Here is a 14,617-nt window from a genome sequence, read left to right as displayed (position 1 = left end):
AATCATTATGCAGAGTCAGGTGATCTGATGAAGTTAAAAATTTAATATATCAATTGTTTCCAAAAATAATTAATTTTTAAATGTCACATTTAGCAATTAGTAAAGTATTAATACACAGTGTGTTGTTATGCATATGATTACACATTTATTTTATTTTATTTATTTTTTTATTTTTATTTTTTTTTCGTGTTAAAAACATCTTTTTTTTTTAAGTTTTATTTTGTTGATATACATTGTGGCTGATTATTGCTCCCCATCACCAAAACCTCCGTCCCTTCTCCCTCCTCCCCTTCCCCCCAATAATGTCCTTTCTGTTTGTTGTCGTATCAAATTCAAGTAGTTGTGGTTGTTATATCTTCTTCCCCCCACCCCCCGGTTTGTGTGTGTGTGTGTGTGTGTGTGTGTGTGTGTGTGTGAATTTATATATTAATTTTTAGCTCCCACCAATAAGTGAGAACATGTGGTATTTCTCTTTCTGTGCCTGACTTGTTTCACTTAATATAATTCTCTCGAGGTCCATCCATGTTGTTGCAAATGGCAGTATTTCATTCGTTTTTATAGCTGAGTAGTATTCCATTGTGTAGATGTACCACATTTTCCGTATCCACTCATCTGATGATGGACATTTGGGCTGGTTCCAACTCTTGGCTATTGTAAAGAGTGCTGCGATGAACATTGGGGAACAGGTATGCCTTCGACTTGATGATTTCTATTCCTCTGGGTATATTCCCAACAGTGGGATGGCTGGGTCGTATGGTAGATCTATCTGCAATTGTTTGAGGAACCTCCATACCATTTTCCATAGAGGCTGCACCATTGTGCAGTCCCACCAACAATGTATGAGAGTTCCTTTTTCTCCTCAGCCTCGCCAGCATTTATCGTTCAGAGTCTTTTGGATTTTAGCCATCCTAACTGGGGTTAGATGGTATCTCAATGTGGTTTTGATTTGCATTTCCCGGATGCTGAGTGATGTTGAGCATTTTTTCATATGTCTGTTGGCCATTTGTATATCTTCCTTAGAGAAATGCCTACTTAGCTCTTTTGCCCATTTTTTAATTGGGTTGCTTGTTTTCTTCTTGTAAAGTTGTTTGAGTTCCTTATATATTCTGGATATTAATCCTTTGTCAGATGTATATTTTGCAAATATTTTCTCCCACTCTGTTGGTTGTCTTTTAACTCTGTTAATTGTTTCTTTTGCTGTGCAGAAGCTTTTTAGTTTGATAAAATCCCATTTGTTTATTTTTCCTTTGGTTGCCCGTGCTTTTGGGGTCGTGTTCATGAAGTCTGTGTCCAGTCCTATTTCCTGAAGTGTTTCTCCTATGTTTTCTTTAAGAAGTTTTATTGTTTCAGGGTGTAAATTTAAATCCTTAATCCATTTTGAGTTGATTTTAGTATACGGTGAGAGGTATGGATCTAGTTTCATTCTCCTGCATATGGATATCCAGTTATCCCAGCACCATTTGCTGAAGAGGCAGTCCCTTCCCCAGTGAATAGGCTTGGTGCCTTTGTCAAAGATCAGATGGCAGTAAGTGTGTGGGTTGATTTCTGGATTCTCTATTCTATTCCATTGGTCAGTGTGTCTGTTTTTATGCCAGTACCATACTGTTTTGGTTATTATAGCTTTGTAGTATAGCTTAAAGTCAGGTAGTGTTATGCCTCCAGCTTTATTTTTTTTGCTCAGCATTGCTTTGGCTATGCGTGGTCTTTTATTGTTCCATATAAATGTCTGGATAGTTTTTTCCATTTCTGAGAAAAATGTCTTTGGAATTTTGATGGGGATTGCACTGAATTTGTATATCACTTTGGGTAGTATGGACATTTTCACTATGTTGATTCGTCCAATCCAAGAGCATGGGATATCTTTCCATCTTCTTGTATCCTCTCTAATTTCTCTCAGCAGTGGTTTGTAGTTCTCATTATAGAGATTTTTCACCTCCTTGGATAACTCAATTCCTAAGTATTTTATTTTTTTGGTGGCTATTGTAAATGGGCAGGCTTACTTGATTTCTCTTTCTGCATGTTCACTATTGGAGAAAAGAAATGCTACTGATTTTTGTGTGTTGGTTTTCTATCCTGCTACTGTGTTGAAATCATTTATCAATTCCAAGAGTTTTTTTGTAGAGGTTTTAGGCTGTTCGATATATAGGATCATGTCATCTGCAAACAGGGACAGTTTGACTTCATCTTTTCCAATCTGGATGCCCTTTATTTCCTTCTCTTCTCTGATTGCTCTGGCTAGTACTTTCAACACTATGTTGAATAGGAGTGGTGAGAGTGGGCATCCTTGTCTAGTTCCTGTTCTTAAAGGAAAAGCTTTCAGCTTTTCCCCATTCAGGATGATATTGGCAGTGGGTTTGGCATATATGGCTTTAATTATGTTGAGATATTTTCCCTGTATACCTAACTTAGAGAGGGTGTTTGACATGAATGAGTGCTGAACTTTATCAAATGCTTTTTCAGCATCTATAGAGATGATGATATGGTCCTTGTGTTTGAGTTTATTAATATGGTGTATCACATTTATTGATTTGCGTATGTTGAACCAACCTTGCATCCCTGGGATGAATCCCACTTGATCGTGATGAATAATTTTTCGTATTTGTTGCTGTATTCTGTTTGCTAGTATTTAGTGAGGATTTTTGCATCTATATTTATCAAGGATATCGGCCTGTAGTTTTCTTTTTTGGTTATATCTTTACCTGGTTTTGGTATCAGGATGATGTTTGCTTCATAGAATGAGTTTGGGAGATTTGCGTCCGTTTCAATCTTTTGGAATAGTTTGTAAAGAATTGTTGTCAATTCCTCTTTGAATGTTTGGTAAAATTCTGCTGTGAATCCATCTGGTCCTGGGCTTTTCTTTGTTGGGAGCCTTCTGATAATAGCTTCAATCTCCTTTATTGTTATTGGTCTGTTCAAATTTTCTACATCTTCATGGTTCAGTTTTGGGAGCTTGTGTATGTCCAAAAATTAATCCATTTCCTCCAGATTTTCAAATTTGTTGGTGTACAGTTGTTTATAGTAGTCTCGAATGATTCCTTGTATTTCGGATGAATCAGTTGTAATATCGCCTTTTTCATTTCTAATTTTTGTTTTTTGAGTCTTCTCTCTTCTTTTTTTTGTTAGCCATGCTAATGGTTTGTCAATTTTATTTATCTTTTCAAAAAACCAACTTTTTGATTCGTTGATCTTTTGAATTGTTTTTTGGTTTTCAATTTCATTCAGTTCTGCTCTGATCTTAATGATTTCTTTCTGTCTGCTAACTTTAGGTTTGGATTGTTCTTGTTTTTCTAGTTCTTTAAGGTGAAGTGTTAGGTTGTTCACTTGCCATCTTTCCATTCTTCTGAAGTGAGCGTTTAATGCGATAAATTTCCCCCTCAATACTGCTTTTGCAGTATCCCACAGGTTTTGGTATGATGTATCATTGTTTTCATTAGTTTCAATAAATTTTTTGATTTCCTGCTTGATTTCTTCTTGGACCCATATGTCATTAAGTAGAATGCTGTTTAATTTCCATGTGTTTGTATAGTTTCCAGAGTGTCATTTGTTATTAATATCTAGTTTTAATCCATTGTGGTCTGAGAAGATACATGGAATAATTCCAATTTTTTTGAATTTATTGAGACTTGATTTGTGACCTAATATGTGATCTATCCTGGAGAATGATCCATGTGCTGATGAGAAGAATGAATATTCTGAGGTTGCTGGGTGGAATGTTCTGTAGATATCTGCCAATTCCAATTGGTCTAGAGTCTTGTTTAGAGCTTGTGTTTCTCTACTGATTCTTTGCCTAGATGATCTGTCTAATATTGACAGTGGGGTGTTCAGGTCCCCTGCTATTATGGTATTAGTGTCTATTTCCTTCTTTAGGTCTAATAGAGTGTGTTTTATAAATCTGGCTGCTCCAACATTGGGTGCGTACATATTTATGATTGTTATGTCTTCTTGATGGATCAGTCCTTTTATCATTAAGTAGTGTCCCTCATTGTCTCTTTTTATAGTTTTTAGTTTAAAGTCTATTTTGTCAGATATAAGAATAGCTACTCCAGCTCGTTTTTCTTTTCTGTTTGCATGGTAAATCTTTTTCCATCCTTTCACTCTTAGTCTGTGTGAATCTTTATGGGTGAGGTGGGTCTCTTGTAGGCAGCATATAGTTGGGTCGTTCTTTTTGATCCAGTCAGCCAGTCTGTGTCTTTTGATTGGGGAATTTAAGCCTTTTACATTAAGAGTTGTTATTGAAAGGTGTTGATTTATCCCTGGCATTTTATTGGTTGTTTGGTTGTCTTAGGTGTCTTTTGTTCCTTGCTTTCTGATTTACTGTTTGTTTTCTGTGTTTGTTGGTTCCTTAGGTTGTAGATAGTGTTTTTGTTTGTTTGTTTTCTCTTCATGGATGCCATTTTTATTATAGTAGTGGGTATTGATTTTTCTTGGGTTTTTATGGCAGTGGTAGTTATTTTTCAGGAACTAAACCCAGTACTCCCTTGAGGACTTCTTGTAAGGTTGGTCGTGTGGTAGTGAACTCCCGCAGTTTTTGTTTGTCTGAGAAATATACTATTTGCCCTTCATTTCGGAATGATAGCCTTGCAGGGTAGAGTATTCTTGGCTGGCAATCTTTGTCTTTTAGTATTTTGAAAATATCATCGCATTCCTTTCTAGCTTTTAGGGTTTGTGATGAGAAGTCTGATGTTAGCCTGATTGGGGCTCCCTTATAGGTGATTTGACGCTTCTCTCTTGCAGATTTTAAGATTCTCTCTTTGTCTCTGAGTTTTGCCAATTTGACTATGACATGTCTTGTAGAAGGCCTTTTTGGGTTGAATACATTTGGAGATCGTTGAGCTTCCTGGATCTGAAGATCTGTGACTTTTCCTATAGCTGGGAAGTTTTCTGCCACTATTTTGTTGAATATATTTTCAATGGAATCTCCATTTTCCTCCCCTTCTGGAATACCCATGACTCGGATATTTGAGCGCTTGAGGTTGTCAGATATCTCTCTCAGATTTTCTTCAATGTCCTTGATTCTTTTTTCTTTCTTTTTGTCTGCTTGTGTTATTTCAAACAGCCCATCTTCAAGTTCAGAGGTTCTCTCTTCAACTTCAACAAGCCTGCTGGTTAAACTCTCCGTTGTGTTTTTTATTTCGCTGAATAACTTCTTCAGTTCAACAAGTTCTGCTACATTTTTTTTCAGGACATTGATTTCCTTGTTCATTTCCTCTTTCAGGTCCTGTATACTTTTCCTCATTTCATCATGATGTCTAGCTGAGTTTTCTTGTATCTCATTCAGTTTCCTTAGAATTATCACTCAAAATTCCTTGTCAGTTATTTCAGTGGCTTCTTGTTCTATAGGATCTAGAGTTTGAAATTTATTAACTTTTGGTGGTGTGCTTTCTTGATTTTTTGTATTTCTGGTATCTTTTTTTTGGTGTTTATTCATTGTGGCAGGGGGTTTCACAGACCACCGGTTTGAGACTAATGACTAACTAGGATGTTGCTGTGGTTGCCAATTTCGTATGGCTCCCTCCGTGACTGCTCAGTTGGCCTCTAGTGCCTTGTGTGTGTGGTTGCCTTGGGTCTTGGGCTTCTCCGGGGAGCCACCTTTCTGGTCAGCTTGGACTCTGCTGGGCTGGTGGATCACGTACCACAGGGTGTGTGATCTCTGTTGAGCTTTCACTTCCTGTGCAGGACGTTTCCCTGTTCCGTGTGCTCTGGCCCAGGCTGTTGGATCGTGCAGTGGCGACCCCACCGGGTGTGTGGTTTCTGTCGAGTCTCCGCCTCCCAGGTCACACGTCTCCCCACTCTGTGCGCACTGTGCTGGTCTGGGGCATGTCTTCTGCGCCCCTCTTCTATCAGCTGGGCCTTCAAGACCCTGCTCGGCACCGCCTCGCCCAGGAAGTCTACCAGGTTTCTGCTAGGCACAGACGACCGGTCTCTCTGGGTGCCTTTGTAGCACTGTGTAGATCTTTCTCGGGGCTTGTTCACCTTTGTATCCCCCTGGCATAGACCAAATCTAGCTCCCACCTGCAGCCAGCTCTCCAGCAGGTTCAAGTGGACCTGGGAACTCTCCTACCACACTATTCCCAACCAGAAATTGGTTAGGCTTTTTTCTGAACTGGTGGCTGCAGAGATGGTATCTGCCTCCCAGTAACAGGAAGTTTACTGGGGGCCGGAGTCCAGGGTGTGGTGGAGTGACAGTCAGCCCGCCCGTACTTCCTTGCCCTCCTGACACTGGCTGGGGACTCCCCCCGCCACCAGGCCTGCCAGGGAACCGTGGAGGGAGTGGGAGGGGTAGCCGGCCCGCAGGCTCCGGAAAGCCCCGTGCCGGGCCAAGCAGGTGGGAAGGCTCAGAGATGGCCGAGCCGGGCGGAGCTGCCAGCACCTGGGAAAATGGAGGCAGCCCCGGGCGGTGAGTGGCCTGGTGGTGCAGGCGAGAGCCAGGTGGGTGTAATCCCCCTGAACAGAGCAAATTTTTTTCTCCAGTTCTAAAATATTCATGGGTCCTGGACACTGAACCTATAACTCCTAATGGATAACACGGTATGATAGCACAGTTCTGTGGGGGAAAACTCTGTGAGTTGAATGACAACACATTTTCTAGAACTTGGTAGAACATTTTTAGAAATTTCCTACAACTTCCCTGAGAGACTAAAAATTTCTGTTTTAGGGACTAGGGGTGGAATACATGAAGAGTTAGAGAAGAGCTTTCAGTGACAATTATATTTCTGTATTCTGTCCTGATTTAATCAGTACCTATATTCTTTCACATTTAATACAAAATTATATGTATTGTGACTTTACTCTCTGCTGAGAACTCCTGTACTGAAATTACTTATGATTTTCAATTCAAATGCTATTATTTTTAATTTTACATTACGCACCATCAATTGGTGATGATGTAATAAGATTTTACTGAATTTCTTACTTCTTAGAGTCACCTGTTCTTCTATAACTCTTTCATAGAAGGTAGATGATGAAATTCTGAGCACACACAGAGTGGGTTTGAGGCTATTCATTCAAAATCACACTTCCTCAGAACTATAAAGTTATTCATAGTGCTGCCAATGAAAAGTTTGGCTGTCAGTCTGATTTTCCAGTCCTTAGTGATCACATGTTTTTTTCTTTCTCAAGACTTTTAGCACTTATATCCTTAGTGCCTCAAGATGTAGATCTTGGTTAATTTGTCTTACTCAGCACTTGGTGGATCTTCCAATCTGAAGACCTTGGCTTTCTTCAGCTCTAAAGAGTACTTTTCCTTTTCTAAAAACAACTCTGCCCTTGCCTAAATCCTCCAATTCTTTCTCTGCTCTTCTTCTGGAACTACTGTTGGATGTCTGTGAGAAGTTCTGGGTCATCCTCAATGTCTTCTAACTCTTCTCCACATATTCTTTGCTGCCCTTCTGCATTGCATTCTCAGAGAATTACTGAGCTTAAACTTTCAGCTCTACATTTACTTTCCCTAACTGTATCCATTCTGATACTTAGTTAATCTTTAAAATTTTTTATAAACATCTTTTCCATTTCTGAGATTTCCAGTTGGTTCCTTTTATAACATCTTATTATTGTATCATCAATGTGAGTTTCCTCTTACCCTACTGAAGTCCTTCATTATTCTTTAAAAAAATTTTTTTAACAGATTTATTGGTATAGAATTCAAATACCATACAATTTGCCCATGTAAAGTAAGCAATTCAGTGGTTTTTAGTATTTTCATAGAGTTGGGAAACTATAACCACAATTATTCTGTTGTTGTTGGGTGGAGTATTCTATAGATATCTGTTAGATATAGTTGGTTTATAGTGTTGCTCAATTCTTCTATACCTTTGTTGATCTCCTGCTTAATTATTCTACCCAGTACTGAAAATGGGGTATTGATGTCTTCAGCTATTATTGCTGGATTGCCTAGTTCTCCCTTCAGTTCTATCAGTTTTTGCTTCATGTATTTTGGGGCTTTGTTGTTTGGTGTGTTTATGTTTATAATTGTTTGATCTTCCTGATGAATTAACCATTTTATCATTACAAAATGTCCTTTATTATTTCTAGTAACAATTTTTGTTTTGAAGTCTATTTTTTCTGGAATTAGTGTAGTTACTCTAGTTTTCTATGGTTTCTGTTTAAATGGAATATCATTTTTCCTCCTTTTATTTTCAACCTATTTCCATATTTATATCTAAATTAGTCTATTCTTATTTAGACAGCATATAGTTGAATATTGCTTTTTTAATCCAGTCTGACAAACTCTGCCTTTTGATTAGGTTGTTTAATTTATTTATACTTAATATTAATATTGATATTGTTGCATTTATATCTGCTCTTTTAGTACTTATTTTCTATATGTTCCATGTCTTTTTTATTCCTCTGTCACTTTCTTACTGCTTACATTACATGAAATTTTTCTAGTTTATTTTAAATTTCTTAATTGATTAAAAATTTTTTTTTTATTTTTTAGTGGTTGCTCTAGAGCTTACAGTATACATCTTAGTTTCTCAGGGTCTTCTTAAAATTTATACTAATTCCAATTAGATATACAAATGTTACTACCATGTAACTCTATTCTTTTCCCAGTTTTTGTGCTTTTAATTTTATTCCATTATATTTATATATGCTACAAACCCAATACCACATTATTATAATTATTACTTTATATTATTTTGTATATTTTAAAGAAACTGAGAAAAGAAAGGAGTGCAAGTGCATATTTAATTTGTTGTTTTAACCTTATTATTTACTATTTCATGTTCCTTTCAATAATTCCTGTGAATTCATGCTTACATCTAGTGTCATTGCCTTACTCTAAAACAGCTTTCCTCTCAACCATCTCCTTTATGCTATTATCAAGTATATTACATTTCTATATGTAAAAGCCCCAAGAGTTCAATTATATACATAGTATTTTATACAGTTGCTTTTTAAATCAGTAAGAGAAGAAATATGCAATATACTGTCTCTTGCAACTATAACTTCCTACATAATTACATTTACCAGTATGCTTTATTTCTTCATGTAGATTGAAATTACTATCTGGTATCATATGTTTCAGTCTGAAAATCTTCCTTTGGGATTTCTTCTAAGCCAGGTTGGCCAGCAACCAATTACATCAGTTTTTGTTTATCTGGGAATGTCTTGTTTCACATTCACTTGTGAAAGATAGTTTGCTGGGTATTAGATTCTTACTTGACATTTTTCTTTCAGCACTTTGAATATGTCATCCCACTCACTGCCTTCCAGTATTTGTCGATTCTGATAAGAAGTCTGTAGCTAATATTCTTAGAGTTCTCTTGTATATGATGAGTCATTTTTATCTTGCTGCTTTCAAGATCTACTCTTAGTCTTTTCAACATTTTGGTTATGATAAATACGGATGTGGATCTCTGAATTTTTTTCTACTTAGTGTTCATTGAGCTTCCTAGACACTTATATTAATGTTTTTCATCAAATGTGGGGAAATTTTCAGCCATTATTTTTTTGAACATTTTTCTGTCTCTTTCCCACTCTCTTTTCCTTCTTGTACTCCCCTTACAAAAGTGCTGGTCCACTTAATAATGTCTCATATTTCTCTGAGGTTCTGTTCTTCATTTTTTTCCTCTGTTTTTCAGATTGCATAATTGCTATTCATCTATCTTTAAGTTCACTGATCTTCCTTCTGCAAGCACAAATCTACTGTCAAGCCCTTCTAGTGAATTCCTCATTTCAGTTATTATACATTTCCACTTTTTCACTCTGTATTGCTGTTCTCTATTTGTTGAGGCATTGTCATTGTGCCTTTTTTTTTTCTTTTCTTTTAGAAGGTTTTTCTTTAGTTCTTTGAGAACATACACAACAGCTACTTTCACACGATTGTCTGCTAAGTTTGACATCTGGGCTCTCTGAAGAGCAGTTTCTTTTACCTGCTTTTCCCCCTGTATGTGAATTACAGCTTCCTGTTTCTGTATATTTCTCATAATTTTCTTCTAAAAACTGGACTTTTTTAGGTAATATATTGTAGCAACTCTAGATGCTGATTTCTGTAACCCCTAACCCTCCCTGGGCTTCTGGTCTTCTAGGCTCACCTCTCCCAATATGAAACCTCTGCCCTATAAATGAGGTGGGGCAAGGTTGATCAGGGGGTACAGCTTTCAGCCTACAAATGGGGTCGGGGTGGAAGAAGAGAGATCTTTCAGCTGCACTTGCCTGAAATAGAACTTCTTCAACACAGAGGTAAAAGTGACAAGAAATACTGTCAGCATGATTCTCCTGGGGAAAAACTGTAGCCCCGGACTAGGAGCTATGGAGAGGGGGCCCTGTGTTCTTGACTTAACCCATCTGAAGTAGAGCTGCTGTCACACTGAGATGAGGGTGGTGAGGGAGCAGGTTGTGGCTTAAATGCCACAGATTCTTCTTGTTCTTACCAAGAGTTAGTAGAATTTCTGGAATAAATATTTCTCCGTTTGCTCTGTGCCCTGAAGAAAATTTTCAGAGACTTTAAGTCATTATTTTTTATAATTTTCACCAGTTTTGAATGTTTTATTAGGGAGAGAATCTGAAAATTTCCTCATGCCTCATGACACTGTTACGGACTGTTATTCTTTTATTAAAGTCTTTGTATGTTGGCTTAAGTATATTTTCTAGGATATTTATTCTAATGATAATCAGTCTTAGCTACACAATAGAATCAACTGAGCACTTTAAAAAATACTAATGCTTGGGCCTACCTCAGATATCCTAGTTAAATTGATTTACAGTTCAGTTTGGGCCTCAAAATTTTAAAAAATTCTTAAGGTTATTTTTATGTGCATTTAAGGTTGAGAAACATTCTTATATGTAATGAGTTTTATACCTCTTTTTTTCATGAGCTGGCTTTTTCTCATTTTAGTGGGTTTTTCTCTGGACTCATTATTTCTACTCACCTGCTAAAGAATGCTATTTTTGTTTAGCATGGTCAGCTTTCTGTAATGTGGGGGAAGAGAGGGACATTATCCGGCCAAGGTTTTTTATATTTAGGAGTGGGGGATCCTATTCAACATGGATATGACCAACTCTGTGATCTCTGTGATCTTGTGCTCCAAGTATCCACAATGTCCTATTCTGGGAACAAGTATTTCTGTTAATCACTGCTTGGCACAAGTTGGAGGAGAGGGCATATCTGCCTAAGTGCTCCAAATGCTGGAGTTCCTCCAAATTTATGGGACATTATTGAAATGTTTTCATGTTTTCTAGAGCAATTGTGTATTTATTCATTTTGAAAGGTATCTTTTCTGCTCTTTCTAGAGAATCGAGGTGGGAGACGTAGACAGGCATATGCTTGATCTAATTTTACCCCTTATATTTAGCATGTCCATATACATGATATAAATTACTTTCATATACATAATCTCTTTAATATCTCTGTAAAGAATGTAGTGTTCCCATTTTTTAAAGAAGAATGTTAAGCATCTCAGTAGTTAAGTGGGTTGCCTCTTGTTCCACCGCTAATTGGTGGCATAATGCAGACTGGAGTTCATTGTCCTCACCACACCTCATTACCTTATAAATATTCTAAAATAATTTACATTTTCCACAAAATTGTAGGTTTCTTTTTTCTCCTTCAAATCTCTGAAGAGACTGATATGGATTGGTAGTTATTCTAATGTGCTTCATGCAAATAATGTGCTTCATGCACAGTCAAATTCAACAAAGATGCAGACTCAGTGCATATTCAGATACCAAATGCCTTTAATTTCTTTGGATTGTATGAAGAGTCAACAGCAAAATTCTGCTTTTAGGAGAAAGCATTCCTTAGGGAATGATGATATACCCACCTACCTGAATGTACAGTGACCGTCACCCTCCTCTGTTTGGTTGTTTAGAAAACTTCAACTCTTGAGACCAAGCTCATATGGGAGACAATTTAGATGTATAAGAAATCTGATCAAGGCCTCCAGGCTTTACCAAAAGAGATCAGTTTAAAGAATTTAACTCCTTGTATCCCACCCCATCCCTGGGCAGAAACAAGTGTGGCGGGGAGGGGAGAGAAATGGAGCTTTAGCTAGAACTTTATGGTGAATAAAGTTCGAATAGGTTTTAAAGCTTTTTATAAAAGTTCAGATTGAGTTCTGTTTGTCAAAGTCATGAAAAGTATTTGTCTTTTTATTAAGACCTCATGGGATTAAAATGTACAATGGTATTCAGAATCTGTCAGTGGAAAGTTGGGATGGACAGAGGTCCTTTAATATTCCATATTACACAATCACATAGTTAACCATTTAGGCATTATGATTTCTATGCTGTGACCACTTAGCATAAAAACGCCTCTGTGCAGAAACTTTATTCATCCAGACACAGAGATAAATAGAGCAAAGTAGTTGGAAAAGTATGAAGTGAATGATATCGGTCTTTGATAAACTCAGCTAATTTTTCTGTATTCAGCCACTCAGTGTGCTTGATATTCTCCATTTGTTCAGCTAGATCTGTATTCCACATTTTCCATTTTTCCCTGCACCCAGGAGATTGATCTATCTGGAATCCATCAACTGTAAGCCTTCCCTGCTTTTTCACTTTCGCTTGCATTTGGCTAATGAGAGCCATTGTCAGGAGGTCAGAGGGTAAGAATAGAGTCTGGAGTGCTTTCCCTGCAGTCACCTCCCTTACTGGACAGGGGTTGGCTGTGGCTGCATTCCTCTAATGAAGGCACTGCTTCTGTCAGTGGCCCTCTCCTGCAGACTCAGCGATGGCCACAGCTCTGTCTGGGATTCCTTTGCCCCTTTATGGCTACCAAACTTTTGCTGTTGCTAATCTTTAGGTGTTTGTCCTTCTCTTACTCTTTGCCTTAGTCTGGCTTCATCCTTGTAAATAGTCCCTTCATTAAACTCTGCTCAACACCATTGTGTGGGAGTGCCATCTATTTCCTGTTAGTCTCGGACCGTTATAGCACCTACATGATATCTCCTTCTGCAGATGTCAAGAGAGCCAGCACTGGTTAAAGTATTATTGAAACCATCCAATGTCTATTTTTTAATTGTCCAGTTCCAGTATACATGTAGAGTGATTTCAGAATGGTTAACTCATGAGCTCTTGGGGAGCAAATTCACCAGCTAAATTCCAGTGCTTATGTACAGTTCCTTTTGCCTTTAATCTTACAATCTTTACTTATTAACTTGTTAATTTGAACTAATCTTTAAAAATTTTATTTTATTCAAGAAATCATACTTGGTGCTAACTATGAGTCAGACATGAGGTCCAGTGGGAGAGACAAACTAGTGCACCAAGTCCTTACTTCATGACTAATTCATTCCCCCAAACACTGACATTAAGCCCAAAGCTATTAAATAAAGAAATAATTTTTATTTATTTTAATGGTCTTAACCCAAAACACACAATTTTCACAGAGAGAAAAACATATCAATTAAACTATTTTACTTAAGAAATAAAACTTTGAAAGTTAACACGTGAAGGTTATATATAAAATGTAGTTTTTATGAAGATTTGTCATCCTTTTCAAGGTAAGAAAAAAAGATGAGATGCCAAGTAGTGACTGGTAGGGAGCAGATGAGGAGTAGACGTTTGGAAGACGGCATAGAGTCAGGTGACCCTCTGTCACACATGCATTGCACCGAACAGTTAAAGACTTTGTCACATTTAATCTTTCTGTACCATTATTACTTTTCAAACCAATTCTTCAACTTTCGGATGCTTATAGTTTCCTGTATTTAATTATATAAAGTTAAAGGACAGAAAATTACCTTTAGGGAAAAATAAGACAAAACGTGACAGCATGTCAAAACACATGGTAATAGAGCAAGATGGCAAACTAGAGTTGTCTGGTGCTCATTCCCCCAATGCAAAGAGACCAAAACAACAAATAAACAACTATATTTTTTCCTGGAATGACTGAAGGAATACACTGCAGAGCACCAGGGGATTGATGAAATCCTTGTGGAGCATGGAAGACCAGGACAGCACTGTAGAGAGCAGAGCAAGACATCCTGCCTCTGCCCCACTGTCTCTCCACAGGAACTGGCTCAGAGTCAGGTGGACAGAAGGTAAGCTGGAGAAACCTCAGCTGTTCCCAATGCTGCCACAGACACTAGCAATCCCTGCCCCAGGAGAGTCCTCCAGTCCTCACGGGCCCCAAATCCGGCTTGGAGAGTAGCTGGCAGTTTGAGCAGCTGCACAGCGTCGTAGTAGAAGCCCAGGGAGAGCACCCCTCACCCTCCTGTGCTAGCGGCCATGGCATAGCGCCATCTTAAAACTGAACCCACTTCTAGAGTGCGTCCTGCCTTGGGGGCCAGTGGAAACTCACTCCCTCCATCTAGAGATCCCACTTTCATTCTACTGTGTTCACATGGGCACCAGCAGGATCACGACCTGGCTGCCTGGAGCCTAGGCAACACAGAAAGACTGAAATCCCAGTGTTTGAACCCACATGATACCCCATCCCCATCCCGCACAGGAGAACAGGCAGACCTGCTCAGTGTGGAAGTCACCAATAAGTGGCGGCTGACGACATTCACATGCATCCACCCGGCACAACCCACTGTCCCACTGAGCCCACAGTGTCTATGTTGGCAGGACGACCAGCCCAGTGGTAGCTCCTACTCCTCTAGTGGCCTTCTGCAGAGCCACTGGGTCCTGCTGCACTACTGTACACCTGCTCCCTGACCAACAGTGATTG

Source organism: Cynocephalus volans, chromosome 12, assembly GCF_027409185.1.
Source record: "Cynocephalus volans isolate mCynVol1 chromosome 12, mCynVol1.pri, whole genome shotgun sequence".
In the NCBI taxonomy this organism is placed as follows: domain Eukaryota; kingdom Metazoa; phylum Chordata; class Mammalia; order Dermoptera; family Cynocephalidae; genus Cynocephalus; species Cynocephalus volans.
The sequence above is the reverse complement of the archived record's forward strand: the minus strand, read 5'-3'. Positions refer to the sequence as shown.